The 20182-nt window shown below is 41.9% G+C and overlaps 1 long non-coding RNA gene across 1 annotated transcript in view; it reads right to left on the reverse strand.

The window, feature by feature from the left end:
* Positions 1-20182, reverse strand: part of LOC116914287 — a 66222-nt gene that overhangs the window by 32080 nt on the left and 13960 nt on the right. The window contains exon 2 of the long non-coding RNA XR_004389742.1: positions 3971-4107. This is a non-coding gene — a long non-coding RNA (uncharacterized LOC116914287). The remainder of the gene's footprint in view (positions 1-3970; positions 4108-20182) is intronic.

Here is a 20182-nt window from a genome sequence, read left to right on the forward strand (position 1 = left end):
ACTTAGTGATGTTCTCCTTAGCAGGAATGTTCTGGATTGCTTTGCCTTGTTTTCTCTAGGGCCTGCATTTGAGAGTTTTGTTTTCATTTTGCTAATTTGGGACTATTTCATTTTTATATGCCAATAAATCTTACACGGAGCATAGTGAAGCTGGTGTTAAACCAGCTCCTACACACATTGACTCCACACTTGTTGCTGCTCTCTGACAGTGCTTTATGTAGTGTGGACTCAGACAATAGCCACTTTACAGGTTAGCTACAAACTGCAAACTATAATGAAAGTACACACTGTCAAATTTAAAACACACTGTAGTTTCTGGATGGAAATTTTCTGGAATTTCATCTTATCGTGAATCTGTATTCATCAATGTCATTCAGTTTAGTCTAACGACATCTTTATTGAGCTCACTGATTAATTCCCCTGAAACGTCCTCAGGTTGGGTACACACTGTCCAATTCACAAAATGTCAAGGTGCATCTTAGTTTTCGGGTGGCTTTGAGTCTTATGATGGCCTCAGAGTCATGATGACTTTTGTGAGAGCAACCCATGGAAGTCCTACAAGTAACTACCGTATTTTCCTTGGAGATTATTTCCTGTGTCTTGAATCCTAATGCTTGATGCTCCTGAAGAAAGGAGTAATATCAAAAGGATTTTGATATTCAGCCAACAAAATTTATATTACCAACAAAGGAAGGTTTGTTGATCTTGATCCTGATCCCGATCTTGACCAGTTTTGTTTCTGAGGTCACGGATTTGCTGAAGAAAGCAAAACCGTTCTCCCGTCCCCCCTCCAGTCCCCCTGCGCACGCCCGCAAGCACCCAGGCAAACACACACTCATGCTTGCACTTTAATGACCAGGTCCCATTAAACTGTTCACGTACACAGCAACTCTGGGTCTGCAAGCCTTTCTGAGAGAGGCTGACTCCACCGACTCCTCCTTTATTCTCAGTTTACATCACAAGGAATAGCAGCAAACGTTTCAGTGCTTACAATGTTCCCTCCCTCTGAGTGTATCAATTGAGCAAGCGGGCAGAGGGGGGAGTCTGGGGAAGTTTATTATTTTTCCACCAATATATTTGACACCACCTTTAAAGAGCGAACAAAAGGCACACTGTCAAGAGGACAGACCTGGACAAAATGTTACTGTTTGTTCTTCGCAAGCACAGAGGTATATTTAAGCAAAGAAAGACATTCCATAGCTCTCTTGGGACTTCCTTCCTTCGGCTGAATTACACCAGCGTGTTCACGCCACTCTGTTCAAACCGTGCTGGAATTTAAAATGCAGACTACGATTTGCCAGTGCTTAAACACTGCATCTACAGAAATCCATATTAGACTTCTACTTGTCCTCAAAATATCATAGAATAAATAGGAAGAAATGTGTATACACATGAAATTACAGTAGAGGTTGTGGAAATAGCAAGTGCCCTTGTTTGACAGCTTCTGTACTTATACAACAAAGCCTCTAAAGTCCAGAAGTCACCTGGTTTGGGATTAGGTTTCCAAGCCAGGCTTGCTGACACGAACAGAGCTTTTGGCAAACTTGGGCCGGGTTTCCAGCAAGGGTGGGTAGAATGCTTCATTCATGTGGAGCCTATGTGAAACTCGGCTGCCTCGGCTAGGTTCCTCCTTGAGTTTCACATTCAAACAGTCCAATGCTTCAAAGTAAAGTTGAAACAGAGGGGCATGGAGGAGGAGGGAGAAACAGGCCATTGGATGGCTCATCAGGGTGGGATTGCAGTCTGCTGTTGCGTAAACTTGCGCCTTCCCGTGTCTTTGATTTTGCATCTATACTAATGGCGTTACTGCAGGCTCTAGGGACGAACGTGCACCCCGCATGCTCACCAGGCTTCCCAGTGCTAAGAGGGACCATTCCTGATCCTCAGAGATCCTTGGCAACCCTGAAGCCCTTGCTCAAAGAAACAGGGGCATTCAAAGTCAGACTGTTCCCAGAAATAGATGACTGATATGTTCTTTATAATGTAGATTCCAAGAGGCCAAGGAGCAAGGCATTGTTGCTGACCCTCTCCCAGCATTTCCTACTATAATCCGCATTCTAGAGGGAAGAACTCCATGTGCTCCTACTTGAGGAGGAACATTCCTGAAACATTCCCCCTCCCTCTGCCTCCTTCAAGTCCTGTCTGGTGGCTACTGGCTTCCTTCCTTTACAAGGTTCACAGAGCAGACTGTCAGCTCCGTGGAGCCGCAGTCTGGGATCTCACAGCCTTCCTGGCTGGATTAGGCTCCTAGCCTCCAGCAGAAGAGAAACAATATTCAGCTCATAGAGTAGGAAAGAACTCCGGAGGAAGCAAACGCATTGTGTATGAAGTTTTGAACGTGAAGACAATGATAGCTGAGCCGATTAATGATTGATTAGAAGACTTGTTCACATTTTGTCAGTTTCAGGAACCACTTTGTAGTTTGTTTTCTTAAATCCTTTATTCCCATTCACCAAAAAAGTCTCACTAAAACTTTCGGCTACTGAAGATTTTTTTTTTTAACTTTTGTTTTTCTTCTGCCTCTTCTTTTGAAATATTGGTTTTGTTACTCAAAGATCACTGTGCCATTTAAATACTTGGGTTCTTCGTTTGGTTTTTTTGTTTTTGTTTGTTCATTTTAACCAAAAGTCTTTTGGTAAAAAGCATCTTGACATGCTAAGGATTTCAGTATATAAAAAAGCAACAATTAAACCTCAAGGCATGTGGTAATTTGGGGAAGCAGGACACTTAAGCAGGGAGTGACAGGACTGGTTCTGTGAACTGTCTTTACTATTTGCTTTTAGACATCTTGAGTTGTTAGATCAGCAGCTCTCACCCTGTGGGCTGGGATCCCTTTGAGGGAGGAACCACCTTCCACAGGGGTCACCTAAGACTATTGGAAATGTCAGATGCTTTCATTATGATTCATAACAGTGACAAAATTACAGTTATAAAGTAGCAAAGAAAATACTTTTGTGATGGGGGGGTCACCACGGCTCGGGGAACTGTATTAAAGGGTCGCAGCATCAGGAAGGTTGAGAACAGCTACCTTAGAAAGTCAACATGGTAAATGAGCTTTGCCAGGAAAAAAATCTTCTTAAATTAAAGGTTCCTTTAGAAATGAAGTCTAAAACATAGCAGCAGGAGGACCGAAGCCAGTAAATTATCTGAAGGAATTGCTATCAAAGCATTAAGCAAAAAGAAGAAGAAAAAAAAAAAAACGGCCTTTTAACTGAACACAGTAAATACTCACAATCAAAGTAAATGGTATGTTTGAGGTTAAAGTCCACAGATCAAAGTACTTTGCAAAATGTCAAGTGCAGGCATAAGAAGGTGGGAAGGGGGAAAGCCAGAAAACTATCCAAAAAAAAAGCTTACTGTTGCAGTAGAGAAAAACCTGTCAGAAAATCTACCTCATACAAAAGTCACTTAGATAAGATTCAGCTTGGGTCAGGGATTCTCAAAATCAGTCACCCAAAGTGCACTAGACATATAAAAACCCAATAATGATCATCATAATAAAATCCCCTAACCACCTTCTCACTCCACACAGGCAGTGACTTAGACAGCGTTAAGTAGGGAACAGACTCTTCCACACCCAAGAGTAATCACTGAGAGCTGTCTTTACCCTGGTGGGCTTCCCCTTGTTGACTTTAAAGCATGCCTTTAGAAAGTTAAAATAAGAAAGCCGTCTAAACAACTAAATGATGGTGTCTACAGGTCCCCTCAGCTCTGTGGCAGTCACGCCTAATGAAAGCTCCAAGACAGTACTCTGCAGTGGTCAGGTCTGTGTGAGCGCCGCCACCCCAGGGACGGAGAGAGGGCTTTAGGCTAAGTTTACAATCACACTCACAAAATGCTCGATGCTACTGCTGCATCCCGGCACATAGAGTTTACCTGGGAACCCTTCAGCCTCCTCCTATGTTATTATTTCAGAGACACTAGTCAGGACCACACCAGAAAGCAAGTAATTCCTGAATAAAATCCTTACCTAGAAGAGGCTGGACTTCACAGTTGCTCCAACAGAGGAAGTAGGAGTCGCTGGCCTTTTACATGTAGAATGTTTATTTAGCCCTTTTTAAAAGGTCTTGACCTCCAGAGGTTTAAGATTAAGTCCAATCCAAGTGCCTGCAGGGAGGAAAGGGAGATGGGGGTCAGGAGAGAACGCGAATGAGAGAGGCAAAGAATCTCAGCTGCGGGGTGGTGCTCCCAGCCTGCGAGCATTTGAGCTATTTTCAGCATTACCAGCAGCTGGACTTGTCTGCGAAGGGATGAAAATGCCTTACCCGGTTCGCCACCCCCACTGGGGGGTGGAGGGGGGGCTGGACCAACACAAACCAGGAAACCCACAACAACTTGGTTCATTGTGCAAATATTCATTGAAATTTTGAGGAAAGCTGCCAGCCAGCGCTTTTGAAAGCAACACACACACACACACACACACACACACACACACACACACACACACACACACACACACACACACACACTGAATCTTAAAGGAACACTGTACCTTGCTCCAACCGTGATGTTTTCAAAAGAGTTTACCTGAGCGGTAGAAAGTAAGATGTTAAGGCGTTTTGATGAGGGAGACTTCTGATTACCTCCTTGCTTATTCACAACTGATCCTAGTGCAGCATTTTTAGATCTCAGGTAGGAACACCAGCTACCAGCTTCTTCTTAAGACCACAGGCAAATGGTTTCTTTCTAGCACACACCGACGTGTCCACTTTAACTATGCTATTTTTGAAAGCTACTGGGTTAAGCTGATGACATTTCTTATCTGCTGGCTAAGACTGGGGACCATTCAGTGACACGATACAGAGAGGCTTCTACCTCTGAAAGCCCAGCGGGGGAAAAATCATTCACACCGGGTCACTAACCATGACAGGCAAACTTAGGACTTTTATTTGGTTTTCAGAATGAATAACCACATTCTACAAGTTGTACTTGGACATTTCCTTGATTAACATTTATGTGGCAAGCATCTCTCAGCTCACTGTATAGTGGGAACTCTGGGAATACACAACTGGGCAGATGAGCGTTGCTTTGGCTTTTAAGGATTTGCTGTACTCAGCTGCAGGAATAAGTAAAGACAGAACCAAGGTCTCTTTTTACCGAGAAGGGAGGACAGGATACGTAAGCAACACTGTTTCGTTAGGTCCTTGCTTTATCACTGTCCTATCTTGCTTTCTATGACTGTGATAAAACACCATGACCAAAAGCAACCTGGGGCGGAAAGGGTTGATTTCATCTTAGGGATCCAGTCCTTCACTGAGGGAAGTCAGTTCAGAAACTCAAGGCACTAACCTGAAGCCAGGACTGAAGCAAAGACTAGGAAAGGTGCTTACTGTAGCCCCGCCTGCTTTCCAGGACCACCTGTCCAGAGTGGCCCCACCCACAGTAGGCTGGCCCCTCCCACATTAATCCCCCATTGAGACAATGCTCTATAGGCTTACCCAAAGGCAATCTCTCAATTAAGGGTTCCTCTTCCTAGATGCCTCTTGCTTGCGTCAAAAAAACTAACCAGCACAGCCATTAGGAAGGAAAGGCAGTGGCTATACCCAGCGAATATTGCAGTTTTCTTTTTTAAAGTCTTAATTCCTTGAAGATGAATTTCCCCAATCTTTTCTTCCTTTATCAGGCAACACAGAACCATAGGAGCGGTCAGAAAGCAGTGTTTTACTCAAGAGCTACAAAAGGAGTCTCCCGTCACTTTGTACTTTGTTTCGAGACAAATACAAAATCAATTTCTTCTTTGCATCAATGACAGCAGGATTGATTTTTCAAAACATAGTGAGTCAAGCATGGTAGAGAATTAGAAATTCACGTGACTCTTGCAAGCAGCATGCTATAATACTTATAATCATTATAGAATAGTGCAGTTTTTTATTTGATTAAATAGTCATGTTTTATCAAGCGTTAATCATCTACCAGTTTAAATTAGATACTTGTTTTCCTTGTTGAGTGAGAATTCTACCAATAAAGATTTGAACCCTCTTCTCAGGCAAGTTTCTTAAAGTTATTTTTGTACGCTCCTTATGATAGTTTATTTTAAAAAGAACCATTTATTAAATATGGTTCCTTGAGAACCCGTGAATGTTAATGAGAGAAGTAAGGACTGACTCTCTGACCACTAAGTCAACTATTCTTTTTCATTCCTGGCAGCTGGCTTTCCACACCAATCCCGTGGGTCGCGCACTGCCTTACTTGCACCTGCATGGTCATGTTACCTCAAAATCCACTCTCAAACAAAGAGGTCAAAGGTCTGATCCCTCGTCCATTTAATATCAATCCTGTTGTGGGCTGTATCTCTTCAAAGTCTTTTTTGGTTCCAAAGATCCCGAGCTGGGATCCAAATAACTCCTTTCAACTCATTCAATGTCTTAGAGAACAAATTAAGATTTAAGCATATTTTAAAATGGTAAAGGATGGTCAATTCTGACTTTTCTAGGTAATTCGTGTGACTTTTATCTCAACATCGATACTAATTACATTCATTCATATTCTCTTTTCTTTTGTAAATACATCAGGTTTGAATAATTCATCAGTGATTATATTTAAGTGAGCCCCTTACTTGTTTTTGGAGAGGTAAGAACAGTAGGCAAAATATCTGGGCAGAGATGTGGGCTCTAAGAAAGAAAGTAGGACCTGGACACGAGAATCCTAGCTCAAATCCAAAGTGAGACCAGTTGGCTCCGTAGTAACTGAATGTCACGCACTCTGTGTATGCACTGAATAGGTTTCAGAGTAGGGAGAGTCTTAGATGGAGATTAGTGGACACAAAGTAGAATCAAATGAAGGGCAGCTTACTTGTGCGTTTTCTTGTCTCCCTCCAAATACTTACCGAGAATCTAGACGATTCTGAGGTCAATGCTGTGTTAGAACAGTGTTCACTGAGATAGTTTACATAGACCAAACCATCCTAGAGGGTGTTTACACCCCAAGGGAGGAGCTTGCTAACTCAAATAACACCCCAATTAGACCCACTGGTAAGACAGATACACAATTTGGCAGAGAGAGAGAGTCTTTCTGTTATTCTTCCCTATACTGTGTCCCACCCTTAATGAATGAATATGCCAGTTTAGAGTATGAGTAACCTCGCCAGCCTTTCAAATACACTCCTCACTGTTGCAAGTGGCCCCAGAGTGCTGCAGCTTCCACAGAACTCCACAAAAATAAACCCTCACTGGAAAAGAACATCTGGGCTCACATTGGCAGCCTTCAGGAGTTTCCACTCAGGCTCTGTTGCATAGCACTAGCTTAGTACATAGGTGGCTTTGGGTCTGTCCCCTAGCACAACAAAACAGACAGAGGCAAACAAGAAACACCCCTCCTCCCTGCCCTCAATGCCACCGTTCACTGCTGGCCTTGCTTTTCAGGTGGTTTGGTTTTGTGTGTGTTGGGGGTGGGGGTGGTAATTTTAGAAAAACTTCAAAAACATGTAATGGCTCGAGGCTGACAGGCCAACGTGTGTGGCTACATTTAGCGATTATTTTTAGATAGCAAGATGATTTCCAAGAACTTTTCTGTGCAACTTCTTGAATTCGTGTAGTTTAAACTTGTAAAAATTCTTTTCTCAAGAGAACTCAGAATTCCTAGTCATTGTTCATCACTTCCTATTATTTGGGGGTGAATCTTGGGAGGAAGGAAGTGAACGGAGTTTTCCCAGGAATATTGTTTTCAAGAGTTCACCGCCGTTGAAAAGTGAATTGTGCTGCCGCTACCTGAAGGCTTTCATAGCCTTCCTCAGCTTAGTGACATTGTCTAATCCAGGAGAACAATGAGTCATTCTCTTAGGGGAATGCTTTAGTGTTTGGAGCAGCGAGACCCTCCAAAGCACTCCGAGGATGTATTGAGAAGAATGTCAATCAAACTCTCCTGCTACAGAGACTACAGAAATCTGATAGAGCTGAGTTAAAGAGAGGCATGCAAAAGACGGTAAAAGAAGTCGGAGTTAGGCGCAGTTGCTTGCTCCGGCCATCCTCATCGAAGTGAAGAGTGTACAAGAAAAACACTGCCTTTCATTTTATCCTGCAGCAAGCATCTGTCAAGCCATCCTTGGGTCTGCTGTGCACTGAATCAAGCATCAATGGCCCGACTTGGGAAACTGAGGCCCAAGACAGGGTCTGACCAGTCCCGAAACCCTCCTCTTATACTTGTACCCTGAGCTAAACTGTAAGTCGTTACCAACCTCAGAACCTGTCTCTATTCAGGGTTACATAAATCCCCCTGAGAGCTATCTCATCACACTTCTAATTACTTTCACTGCCTAGTTGAGGGTGGTATGGTAAGTTCTGGTTTTCAGATTATTTTGTGCCCATATGTACCGTTATGCCCCAAGACTGGGTTTTACCAAGTGATCTTCCATGGAAAGGTTAACAGACTAATATTATCAGATTCAAGTTTTGTAAAAACGACTTCTTACATTTTTGTTAAAACTCCGTTTTCTAATGAAAACTTTACCGTGTTTAATGCCACTACTCGAGGGGCTGGAGAGAGAGTGAAGAGCTGTCGCTGCGTAACCATGAGACCTGAATTTGGGTCTTGGAGCACAAACCTCACAAGCTGGGAATGGTCTCATGAGTGTCAGCATCCCAGAGCTAGGAGAGAGAGGATCAGAGGCAGGAGGTTGCTGGGCCTTACTGAGCTCAAGGTTTAGGGAGAGACCCTGACTCAAAGCAACAAGGCAGAGGGTAATGGAACAGAACTCAGTGCCTTGGCATACGTGATGTCCTTGGATTGGAACACCTCCATTCTCTGTTCAGTCATTGATATACAGAACTCACACATGCCCTTCCTCAGAAAGGCTTTCATGGCCCACCCAGATAGGCAGAGTTTTCTCATTGTAGTTCTTTCTTTTTCTTTCTTTCTTCTTTCTTCCTTCCTTCCTTCCTTCCTTCCTTCCTTCCTTCCTTCCTTTCTTTCTTTCTTTCTTTCTTTCTTTCTTTCTCCCTTCCTTCATTTTATTCTTCTTCTTCTTAGTTTCCTTCCTCCCTCCCTCCCTCTCCCTTCCTTCCTTCTTTCCTATTCTTCCTTTCCTTCCTTCCTCTCTTTCTTTTATTTTTTGCCACCCCCCCCCGTTTTCTTTGTGCAGTCCTGGCTGTCCTAGAACTTGCTCTGTAGACCAGGCTGGCCTCAAACTCAGAGATCTACCTGCCTCTGCCTCCCAAGTGCTGGGATTAAATGTGTGTGCCACTGCCACCACCACTTGGCTCATTTTTAAGTCTTAGGGAGCCATATTCCTCCTCCTCTGCTAGGTCAAACCATTTATTTTAGGGATTGCCCCATTGCTGCTCCCTCCTGCATTTGCATCACCCTTTCCTTTAGTCAGTGTGATCTCCACAGGTATAAGACCTGTCCCTGGTAAGTCCTCCACACCACCTTGATGGATAAATAAATGATTTACTAAATTCCTCAAAATATTAAGCAACACGAGTACATTTTTCTTATATATCTGCCAGAACTTGTAAAATACAGTTTCTTATGTAAAACACCCCCACCAGTAACAAATCTTACTGGATATTTTAATTAAGCAGGTGTTTTCAACCACAGGGACTTTTGGGAAGTTTCTTTGTACCTACACATTCAGCAAAAACTCTGTTGGAAGAGGCAAATGTCATGTGTTTCCCTTCGATTTAATAAATTATATTATCTATATAATTTGTACTTATTTTAAAATAAATTTGAATTCAGTTGTCTGTACACACATAAATCATGCCTTCAGATTTTTCTAAGAACCATCTGACATTCTGTTAAGGTGGATGAACCCCTCAGATGAGGAATATTTCTTCTGATTGAGAGAAAGATTTATTATTCTTTGTTTTATGAGGTGGTTATACCTATGTTTAAAGGGAAGTTTCTGAACATAGACTTAGGCATGAACTAAGCTGTACCAACAATACTACCAACAACGGTCATACCAGTCTACTTTTCATAGTCTGAAACCCTTTTTCATTTGAGTTATACATTGGTTAGAAACACAAATGAATAGGCAGTCAAATCTTTAGAAACCAGAGAACATGAAAACTTGTCTTCAGGCAAAGGGGCAAATCAAAGCCACCAAAAGAGGAAAGGAGAAATGTGGTGGCCATTGTTGCAAAGCAGGAATCACAGGCTCATGGAGGTCATCCATGGAGTGGTCTTTGCTGTGTGTACTGCAAAGGGGCTATGTAAGCTTTTGTGTCACTGGACTCACCAGTGCTTGGCACAGGCTGACAATGTTTGAAAATGTGTTACCTGTTATCGATTTTTGTATGTTCTTTGATAATATGTAAAATATACTGAGATCATCACAGGGCAGGATGAAAATATATTTTCTGAGTCATTAGATAAATGAATAAATTAACTCAATGATCCATGGCATATTTCAACAATTATCAGTACAGGATCACAAAGGTTCATTTTGCATATGAAATATAAGTGGATTTTTACCCCTGATGTTTGCCTACTACTGAGTTCCCTAGGCTCTTTTTGCATGCTACAGAGATGACTGATGTCTGTCCATCACTGGGGAGTTTCAGAATGGGGGTTTCACATTGTAAAGACCATGCCAGGGTTAGAGGATTGGAACAGTAAACCTCATTCTCTGCTCTTCAAGGAAAGGAGAGGAGCTAAGGGTTTAATCGATCACCAGCGGCCAATAATTTAATCAGTTGTGCATGTCTAAGTAATGAAGCCTCTAGGGGGAAAAAGGACAGAGTTCAGAGAGTTTGTGGATAGCTGAAGAAAGAGAGGCTCCTGAAGGGAGTGTACACGTTCCTAGCCCTACAGGTGTGTCTCCTCCTCTGAGTCCTTTTTATGTCACTCACAATAAACCAGCTAATATATTTCCCCAAGGCCTTGATTCACTCTAGAAAATTAACTGAACAAAGCAAGGGAGATGGAGATCCTGACTTGGAACTGATAGTTCGTAAGCTGGGTAAAGAAATACAGGGTTTGCGACTGACGCCTGAAGCTGGGGAACGGAGCCCATAGCCTGTAGAATGTGATTCTATTGTCTAGAATCTAGAATCTACATAGTGTCAGAACTTAGAATGGAAGCATCCACTATAACCAAGCTGGGTGCTTACTGGTGGGAGACATTCACAGTTCTTTTGAAGTCTCAAAAGTTTTGTGTGTTAATTCTTATTAAATAAATGTATAGGAGAAACTGAGACTGACTTTTCCCACTAAACCACACACACATATAATACAAAGACAGTCTCTTTCTCTCTCTCTCTCTCTCTCTCTCTCTCTCTCACACACACACACACACACACACACACACACACACACACACACACACACACTACACACTATACACAATGCTAGAAAAGTGTCCTTGTAACTCATGAAGATGCAGTATAAAGAGGAGTTGACCAGCATTCAAAAGTTAGCAGGGCTGGGGGGTGCATGTGAAGACTTGGAGGAAGAGCAAGCCCAGTGCCAGCCTAGATCCATTTTCTTAGGTAGTAATAAAAGCTTGTCCTCAGAGGACTGCAGGTTGGACATGCGAGTATCGTCCATGTTATGGCTTCCTTTTACCAAAGCCTTCCTACCCGTTTCTGCAGTCTGCCGGCATGCGTATCCACCCAGGTACAGATCTACCTGTGGCCCCATGCTGCCTATTGGTCCCTTCATTCTCAGATGATCAGACAGGGCCCAGGTGCTGCATGCCTCAGACCATGTCACTTACGGCTTTTTGCAAACTCCTTTGTTTACGGCAGTACACCTACAAGCATTCTCCTGTTCTTGACATCATTCACAGAGAAGTTGGGGAAGGCCAGCATTAGCCAGCAAAGTCAACCTCCTACAAAAACCAGCAATGCTTTAGTTACAAACATTCCACGTTTATCATACTTTAGAATAATTACACTATAGAACACGCTTGTGGGCCACACTGCTTTCTCACACTGAGGACCTGTTTTGTTTCTTCCTTACAAAGTCTGGAGAGTATACCTTGTTAGAAACTTGCTTTCCCATACTTCCTTGTAATAGGCTACACGACGTGGAGAGCATACACATAGTAGCGATGTAAAATCTCCCCCAGCAGGCTGCTTTTGGTCCTAGGCCATTTTGCTCTGTACTCCTATGAACTGAGATGAGCTGCTATCCCTCATGCTACGGCCAGGAGTGGAAACCAGGCTGCCTTTGCCTGGGTCCTTGTCTGAAGCAAAATCTAGCCTGCCAAAGGCTTTCATGGCTTCACAGAGTTAGACTGCTTCTTAAAGTGGAAATCAACCAACACGACCATCTAAGAACAACTTTATTACATCGGGCTGGCTGAAAGATAGCAGGGACTATTAGGCCTGCCATTAAGATATCAGGTAAAAATAGACCCAGAAGGGTAATGTCTAGATATCAACACTAGCACTGACAACTGCTGTTGCATTAGGTTTCGGGCCCACGGGACTAAAGAACGCCATGGAATACAGTCACAATGTGACGCCGTAGGAGGCTCACTAGGTGATATCATTTCTTTTTATTTCTAAGCACGGTAAAGAGGTTGGCTCTTCTGAAAACCGACGTTTAGTGATTACTGATGCCAAGAGAGCTAAGAACACAGCACTAGACTAATTGTTAAGAAGCCCAGAACATGAGCCCAGTGTTTATCCTGTTCTTGGTGAACATGGCAAGATCACTGTTCAGAAAACTGAGGACGGGGTCACTTACTGAGTTTACCCAAGCTTTCAAAATCGAGACTGAAAGATAGGATTTTTTCTTGCTATAGAAAAGACAGTTTGAAAATGTATTCCAGGTCAGCAAGAACAGTTCCACTTACTCCTTTCTGAGAACTACCACTCATAGCTAAGGTAAAGCTGTATTGGATTAGGAAGCCCCCTATTTCCTATCAATAACTGTGATGATATACACAGGAATTATTCTAAGGAATCTTGGGGTTCTGTTTGGTTTGTTGGTTTTGGGTTTCAGATTAAAGACCTTAATTGAAGGAATAAGGATAAATGATAACACAACTGATTGTATAGCACAGAGTCCCAGATGGGGTTTGGGTTTTATAGCTTTTAAAAGCTGAGGAACCTGGCTGCTACTGTAAATGTAACAACTATTTCTGACCGTTGTCGCTCGTTTGATACATGTACTTTGGATGTTGTCTTAGGGTTTCCATAACTATGATGAAACACCATGACCAAAAGTAGCTGGAGGAGGAAAGGGTTCATTTGGTTTATATATCCTGAATCACAGTCCATTGAGGGAAGTCAGGGCAAGAACCTAAAAGGGTTTAGGAACCTGGAGGCAGGAGCTGATGTATGAGGTCACGGAGGGATGCTGCTTACTGGCTTGCTCCCCATGGCTTGCTCAGCCTGCTTTCCTATACAACCCAGGACCACCAGCCCAGAGATGGCACCACCTACAATGGACTGGTCCATCTCCCATCAATCACTAATTAAGAAAATGCCTATACTGCCTATAGCCCTCACTTATTGATGTATTTTCTTATCTGAGGTTTCCTCCTCTGAGGTAACTCTCGCTTGTGTCAAGATGACATAAAAACTGGACAGGACAGAGTCTTAACAGCAGATAGGAACCACAGCAGCACTCTACCCCTCTGAGTGCTGTACAACGAGAATGAGTTAATACACAGTTTAGATAGTGTTGGCACACAGTAGGTGCTGCCTAAGTGCTGGTTGTTGCTGTGGCTTATCTTCACCCACTTTGGTGATACACAGCACTGCAATTAAAAGTTGTGCCTTTCAGCAGAGTTCAGAGTTAAAATTCTTCTACACTTGTTTAAACTCCTTGATTTGGGCACATCTGAGCCCCAATTCCTTCACTTTGAAAATGGACTGCCATTCCTGACCTGAGAGCATTTTATAGAGGATTAAAGAATATTGTGCAGGGGAAATCACTCCTGGCACAAAGTAATCATTAGACAGCGATTTTCAAAAGCTACATAGAAAACTTCTTTCTGAATATAATCATTTAGCTTCAAAAATTTATGCACTTTTAGTTTGCTGGAGGGGAAATGAAATGGATTGGACACACCTGAATATTGAGTTTAATTTCCTTATAATTTATTTCAGATAGCTCACATTCTGGGTCTCGTTTTGTTTATTTTCCTGTTTCAGTTTTAAATAAGAGTTCTTGGAACTGTCGGGCAACAGGATTAAAGAATTCTCATCTCCTCTCTAGTTTTGTCCTGGGCTTGATGGGATAGCCTTTTTCAAATCAATGACTTTGTCACCTCATATGCTAAGAAGAAGGCTGTGGGGGAATGCTGTTGCTATCAAAGGGAGTGGCTTGTAGAAAGCAGAGGAGAATCTGTCATACCCTTTGCAGATTTATAGCCCTATGCATCTTGTTACAAACACACACCAGCTATGTTGGTGGACTGTAATTATAATCCAATGATAGCCGAAGTCCAAGATCTGCCTACTAAGGTGGTGATTACCTTCTGAAAGTGACAAGGGTAGCCTTTTAGAATCAGGCACCGCTGAGTTCCAGGCTTTGCTTCCCCAGTGGCAATCCATGCTATTTTGGGAAGAGTTAGTTGATAAAATATAAAATCCTGTCTACCTATTTGAGAACGCTTTGAAAGAATTAAACAAGACCGTGAAAAATGACTAGAGGTAAATGTGTGTTATGGAAAGAGATGTACGATCATGGCAGCTGCTTGGCTCTGTCCTAAGAGACTGTAAACTCTGAGGAGAGGACCTTCTTCATTTTGAAAACTTGAATGAGGACCAGTGAGATGGCTCGGCAGGTCCGCACTTGCTGCTAATCCTGACAGTCTGAGTGCTGTCTCTGGTACTTCCATGATGGGAGAAGAGAACCAGTCCTGTAAGCCCTGTTTACGTGCATGTTTACCCATACCCCACCCACAAATAATAAATAAAAGCAGTGAAAAGGTGAATGCAGTTATCTCTGTACAGTGTTTGGTTAAAGGTGATGAGTGAATACATTATGGAATAGAGGGTTAACATGAAAGGACCATTAAAATGCCAGCAATAATTAATAATGACCAAAAGACTTAAGTAAAAGCAGATGTTGGCTACTTGAATAGATATACTAGAGAGGAGATCGAAATAAATGGTAAATAAAAATCATTCCCCCTCCACCCTCACAGGACTTAGAGAGGAATCGTAGTCTATAAGGAAGAGAAAAAGGTTGTCACATTGATGGTCACACTATCTGAAGGTTTTATAAACAGCATCGTGAAATGGGCTTATGGTGCACACACACACACACACACACACACACACACACTCTGCATGGTTCTAAAAGGTTTTTTTGTAGAAAGAAATTACCTTAGGCCCTTGATTGTTATGAGTGCTGTCTGCTTTAATTAAATTCAGAAGCATTTTGTATGAACCTCACGTCTGATTTCTGCCTTCTCTTCTACCCTATTCTGTGTCTCCCCTGCCAGCGACTCCACCTTAGGAACTCATGTTTTGTTTTTGTTTTTGTTTTTTCTCTGCAGAATCTAGCGAGACACATCCATAGATCTGCTTAGTATGTTATGCCTAAATGCAGCACATCGCAAACCTGACGCATTCTGGAGACTCTCAGGACCGGGTTTGACTTTAAGTATCTGTCGTTTTTCATATATTCTTAAATGATAGTTGGAAGAAACATCTGAGGCCCATGAGGTTTCACATTTTGAAAACTGGAGTGTGAAGGATGAATGTATAGGAAAACCATTACTGAGTGAGGGACTGAGGAACATCATTCCGTCGGAGACGGAAGGCCACAAAAGGGCTAGTGCTCCCACAGGTTCCTGTGGATTCAAGCCAGGTGTACCAGCGCTGTTACAGTGCCAAATGCTGCTCTTTCTTTTTGCTAAGAAAAAGGCTTGATAGAGCCTTGCTGTTCAAACCCTGATGAACTTGCTGGGCACAACAGCCAGCTCATTTAAGTATCCGGTGCTGGCTTCGATGGAGTAAGAAAAAGAGGCTTCTATGGAGACTAGAAAAGAGACACCAGCAGCAGAGACAGTGAGAGCTGCAATCATTTGAGACAGGAGGAGTAGAATGTCTTCTGAAGAGAGAGGCAAAATTTGAAGCGCTGAAGTTGAAAATGAGGCACATTTAACGAAGGCGTTCAAGTAGGGCAAAGTGATCTCCAGAAGCAGTTATCATGGGACAAAATGTTATGCAGGATAATTAGAAAAAATGGTTGGAGAAGTGAGGTAACTCTCAGAGATAAATTAATTTCTGTTAACATGAGGGTTACTTTGTCAAATGCTTCTGAAAAAAAAGGTCACAGCTGAAATGATCTATTTGTGGGTTATTTATTGGTAAAAGTTACACTGTGCAATGAAGCCTAGCTGTGAAGACGGATAGAAAGATCAAAATTCAGGCTGCCTTGGACTTGCATGTACAATGTTGGGTAAGGGAAGGAGGAACTCGAAAGGCCAGGACAAACGGTACCCAGCATTTTATCCATCCTAAGCACCCACTCTGTCACCATCCTGTAACGTGAACTCTATGTTCATGTTACTAGATTAGGATCTCCCCGCTTGGCCTCTTTAAAAGGCTTCCACACATTTGAACACACCTTTGCATCTCCAAAAATGGACCGAGGCACTGCCGTCTATTTTGGGTAGCTACAAAGGTCCTGGAAATTTCAAGTTTGTAACAAACACCATGGCCTACAAATGTAAGAACAGGAGTCCCTGAATACAGGAGTCCAGAGGTGCAAACACCAATTATTCTCTCAGGTGGTTGACTTACTGAGCCAGACCAGGTCAGGTCATCTCTGTTACGATGATTTTTGTTTTTGTTCTTTTTTTCTTCCTCTTTCAGGAAATATAATAATTACTGCTCTTTTTCTAATCCTCAAAACCAGCTTAAGGTCTATTTTTGAGGACTACCTTTACACCATCCTGAGATGACTAATAGAAACTTTAATTCAGAGGAAATGAATTGATTTCCTTCTGCTTCCTACCAGCCATGTAGAGAGCGCCCATTCTCATTTATCTCACTTGCTTTAGCCAGATGAATGAACGACAGGGGTACTCAGAGTTTTCAGTTTCTGTGACAGAGTTATTAAAAATAAAGGCATCATATTTTCATTATTTATCCTCAGTTTGCCAACTGAATAATAAAATAATATTCATGATACCTTGCACATTATATAACTACACAGACCATGGTATATATTATTTAGTGATTACATATAATTAATAAGATAATTAAATCTATTTCATAAGAAACAATGCAAATGTAGCTGAAGAAATAAACTCATTATTTCATTCATCATCCTCTTCTTGCTTTGCTTTTAAAGGGGTTAACTTACATTGTGTCTTCAGAATACATTCATGTGTTACAATAGACTCACTCAAAGGAGAAACAATAATATATCATCCTGATTATTGATGTAACACTTGACGGCATTCCTATTTTAAGTATTTAGAATTTATAAGAATGGTTAAGATGAGGGCTTGTTTCATCAATCTTGCTTCTGGACCATTTCTCACTGTTTCTCAGTATATTTAGAAATTTCATTTGACTCTGAAGTTTCTTCCTGCACAGTAACTAGATCAAACCTGAACCACTTTGATGTCAGAGTGAGCACTTCCAGGACACTAGCTTCGTTTGCTGTTTGTGTTTTGCTGAAAAACAGTGAATTTGTCGTACTGGGGAGGGTTAGGAATGGCACTTGCTAATTCCCAGGCCAAGGAAGCCTGCCTAATTTTATAGCATCCAAGGAGATAAGAAGCTTTACTCCTGATTACACTTATCTCCACCCACTGCTCCAGTGGTTATATTAACTTGTCCTGAGAGAAACCAGCACTGAGATAAAACTGTAAAACAGATGAACAATGAAGGAGGTAGACCAGAAGTCTCTTAAGGAGGGAACTGAGAACTGTCTGTACTCATAAAGACCAACTGAAACATTCTGAATTCTCTTACTTACATGTTACTCATTGTGGCTTTCCAAGTCTCTGTGCCATTTCATTGATTGGATGTATGCTAATGACTTGCCTCAAATGGATAAGGACTAAAGGATTCAGAGAGCATTGCAAGGTACACAAAGAAATGGATGCCTCTAAAAATGTGATGGCTTTCGCATAAGAGACAATACAGACCCTCATTTTATTTGTGATTGATGCAGCCAGTTACACTTAAATACCGGCTCTTTTTCATAGAAAAGGAATTTTAGCATCTGAATGTTAGGAATGTTAATATCCCTGTTCCTACACCAATCCCTTGGGCTGACAGAAAGTAAGTCTTGGTTCTCAAAGACTCTGAAATATGTTTATCCCTTAGGACCCAGTTAAATGAGTGTTCACGTTCACCTGAAATGAGCAACATTTGTTACCAGGCACTGACTCTGTACCAGTGAAAATGCTTTCATCTCAAAAATGGACTGACAAGACGGCTCTGGTGCTCAGTATGAATATTCCAGTGTCTGACTTCTGAAACTTTTGAGTAATCAATTGAAGGCCATGAATGGGATACAGACAGAAGCAATACAAGAAAACCACTGTACTTTCAAGGGTACAAAATGTTGGTGCTTATTAAAATAACCATCTTTGTAAACAACTGCAGTGTCTTATTTGCTAATTCTGAGCGCATGCTGCTTTTGACGCAACTTTTAAACTGCATATTTCTACCCAACTTCGAAAGAGTTGCCTTCCAAAGGCATGTATAAATCCATCACCTACACGAGAAGGAAATATTGCAACCATATTTGCTAACACAGTAACCACTTAGCAAAACTGTTTTGTCTATGCAGACTCATCCATTCATGAATCAGGCAACTGAACTGCAGATACAAAGCGAAAATAGACCTTAGCAGAACACAAGCTCCACGGGGCTGGGGACCTTCCCCTGCTCACGTAGTATATCTTAGTTCATGATGGAACTTAACTAGTAATGATGACAATGCATGAGGGAGGAAGGAGGAATACAGCTAGCCACGGCCGTGCCTTATAATGTGAACCGTGCACCAAAACCTTGTGAAAACCCATTCAATTACTGGGCTTAATTTAACTTAATTTTAGTATTATTTTTGTAATGGGGATTACAGTCAAAGGCTCATGCATGCTAGGCAGGCATTTCTACTGAGCTACATTCCCAGTTCATTTTTCATCCAGTAAAGGGGCGGGATGAGTTTTCTTTCCCAGCATATTAGTACTTACCTGAGAAATGAAACTCACAAAAGCTAGTGTTCAACCTTACCATTTATAGTACTAGATACCGCCCTCAAAACGTGAAGACAGCAAGAAGGGTTTTCTCCCAAGACACATTCTTTCCAGTGCCCCATTTTTCTGCCTTAGATTGGTCCTACATGCTCGAGAAAAACTACTTGATGTGTGCATTGGTACAAGCTCTTGATTATTTCTGAACTCCATTTGAACTGACTCAGCTCCAAAGTAGAACTAATCATTGTTAATCCAGGGTAAATCTTTATGGCCAGCAAACACAGGGGACTGCTGACATCGCACACAGAGTGTCAAGCTAGCAGCTACCAACTTCCCAGTGGTACACGTAATCTCTTAAAATACCAAGGATGCCAATTTTAAAAGTAAATGGAACTGATAAAGCATTCAATTGCAGCTAGTTTAACTTTCCTATGGCTTTGTCTAGGAACATCATAATTAGCTATCTAAATGTCAGCTGGAGTCACATATTTCCTTTGGGTATTCTAGATGCATCTCCTTACTTTGAAAATTTTAGAACTTGAACTAGATTTTTAAAAGTATGGACAAGTGGGCTAGGGATGTGACTCAGTAGGTAGGCTGTTTGCCTAGCATGCAGCAAGCCCTGGGTTTGATCTCCAGCAACCCACAAAACTGGGAGTGGTAGAACAGACCCTCAATCCCAGCACTTGGGGAAAATGAGGAACGAAGAACTGGAAACTCAAGGTTATCCTTGGCTACACAGGATGTTAGTGGCCAGCCTGGGATACATGAGACTCCCTCCCCCTACCCCCAAACAAAGACAAGCAATAATATAAAGGAAAGTAAAAACCATCTATAACTTCAGTATATAAAAAATGATTATTGACATCCTAGATTCTGGTTGCCTGCCTCTTTTTATTGTTGTGCCATTTGGGATCTTTGAAGAGGAAAAATATTTGCTTCTAAACAAATATTTCTGTAGAGCCCATGTATAAAATCATAGGGAGAATGAGAAAGTGTAAATTGTAACCTTTTCTTTTGACCGGCCTGTAGTTCCCACTAATAGACAGCTTTGAAAACCACTCAGAGCTCAGGGGTTGGAACATCAAGGATCCAAGTTTGAGTCCCACCCTC

This window comes from Rattus rattus, chromosome 13 (genome assembly GCF_011064425.1).
Source record: "Rattus rattus isolate New Zealand chromosome 13, Rrattus_CSIRO_v1, whole genome shotgun sequence".
In the NCBI taxonomy this organism is placed as follows: domain Eukaryota; kingdom Metazoa; phylum Chordata; class Mammalia; order Rodentia; family Muridae; genus Rattus; species Rattus rattus.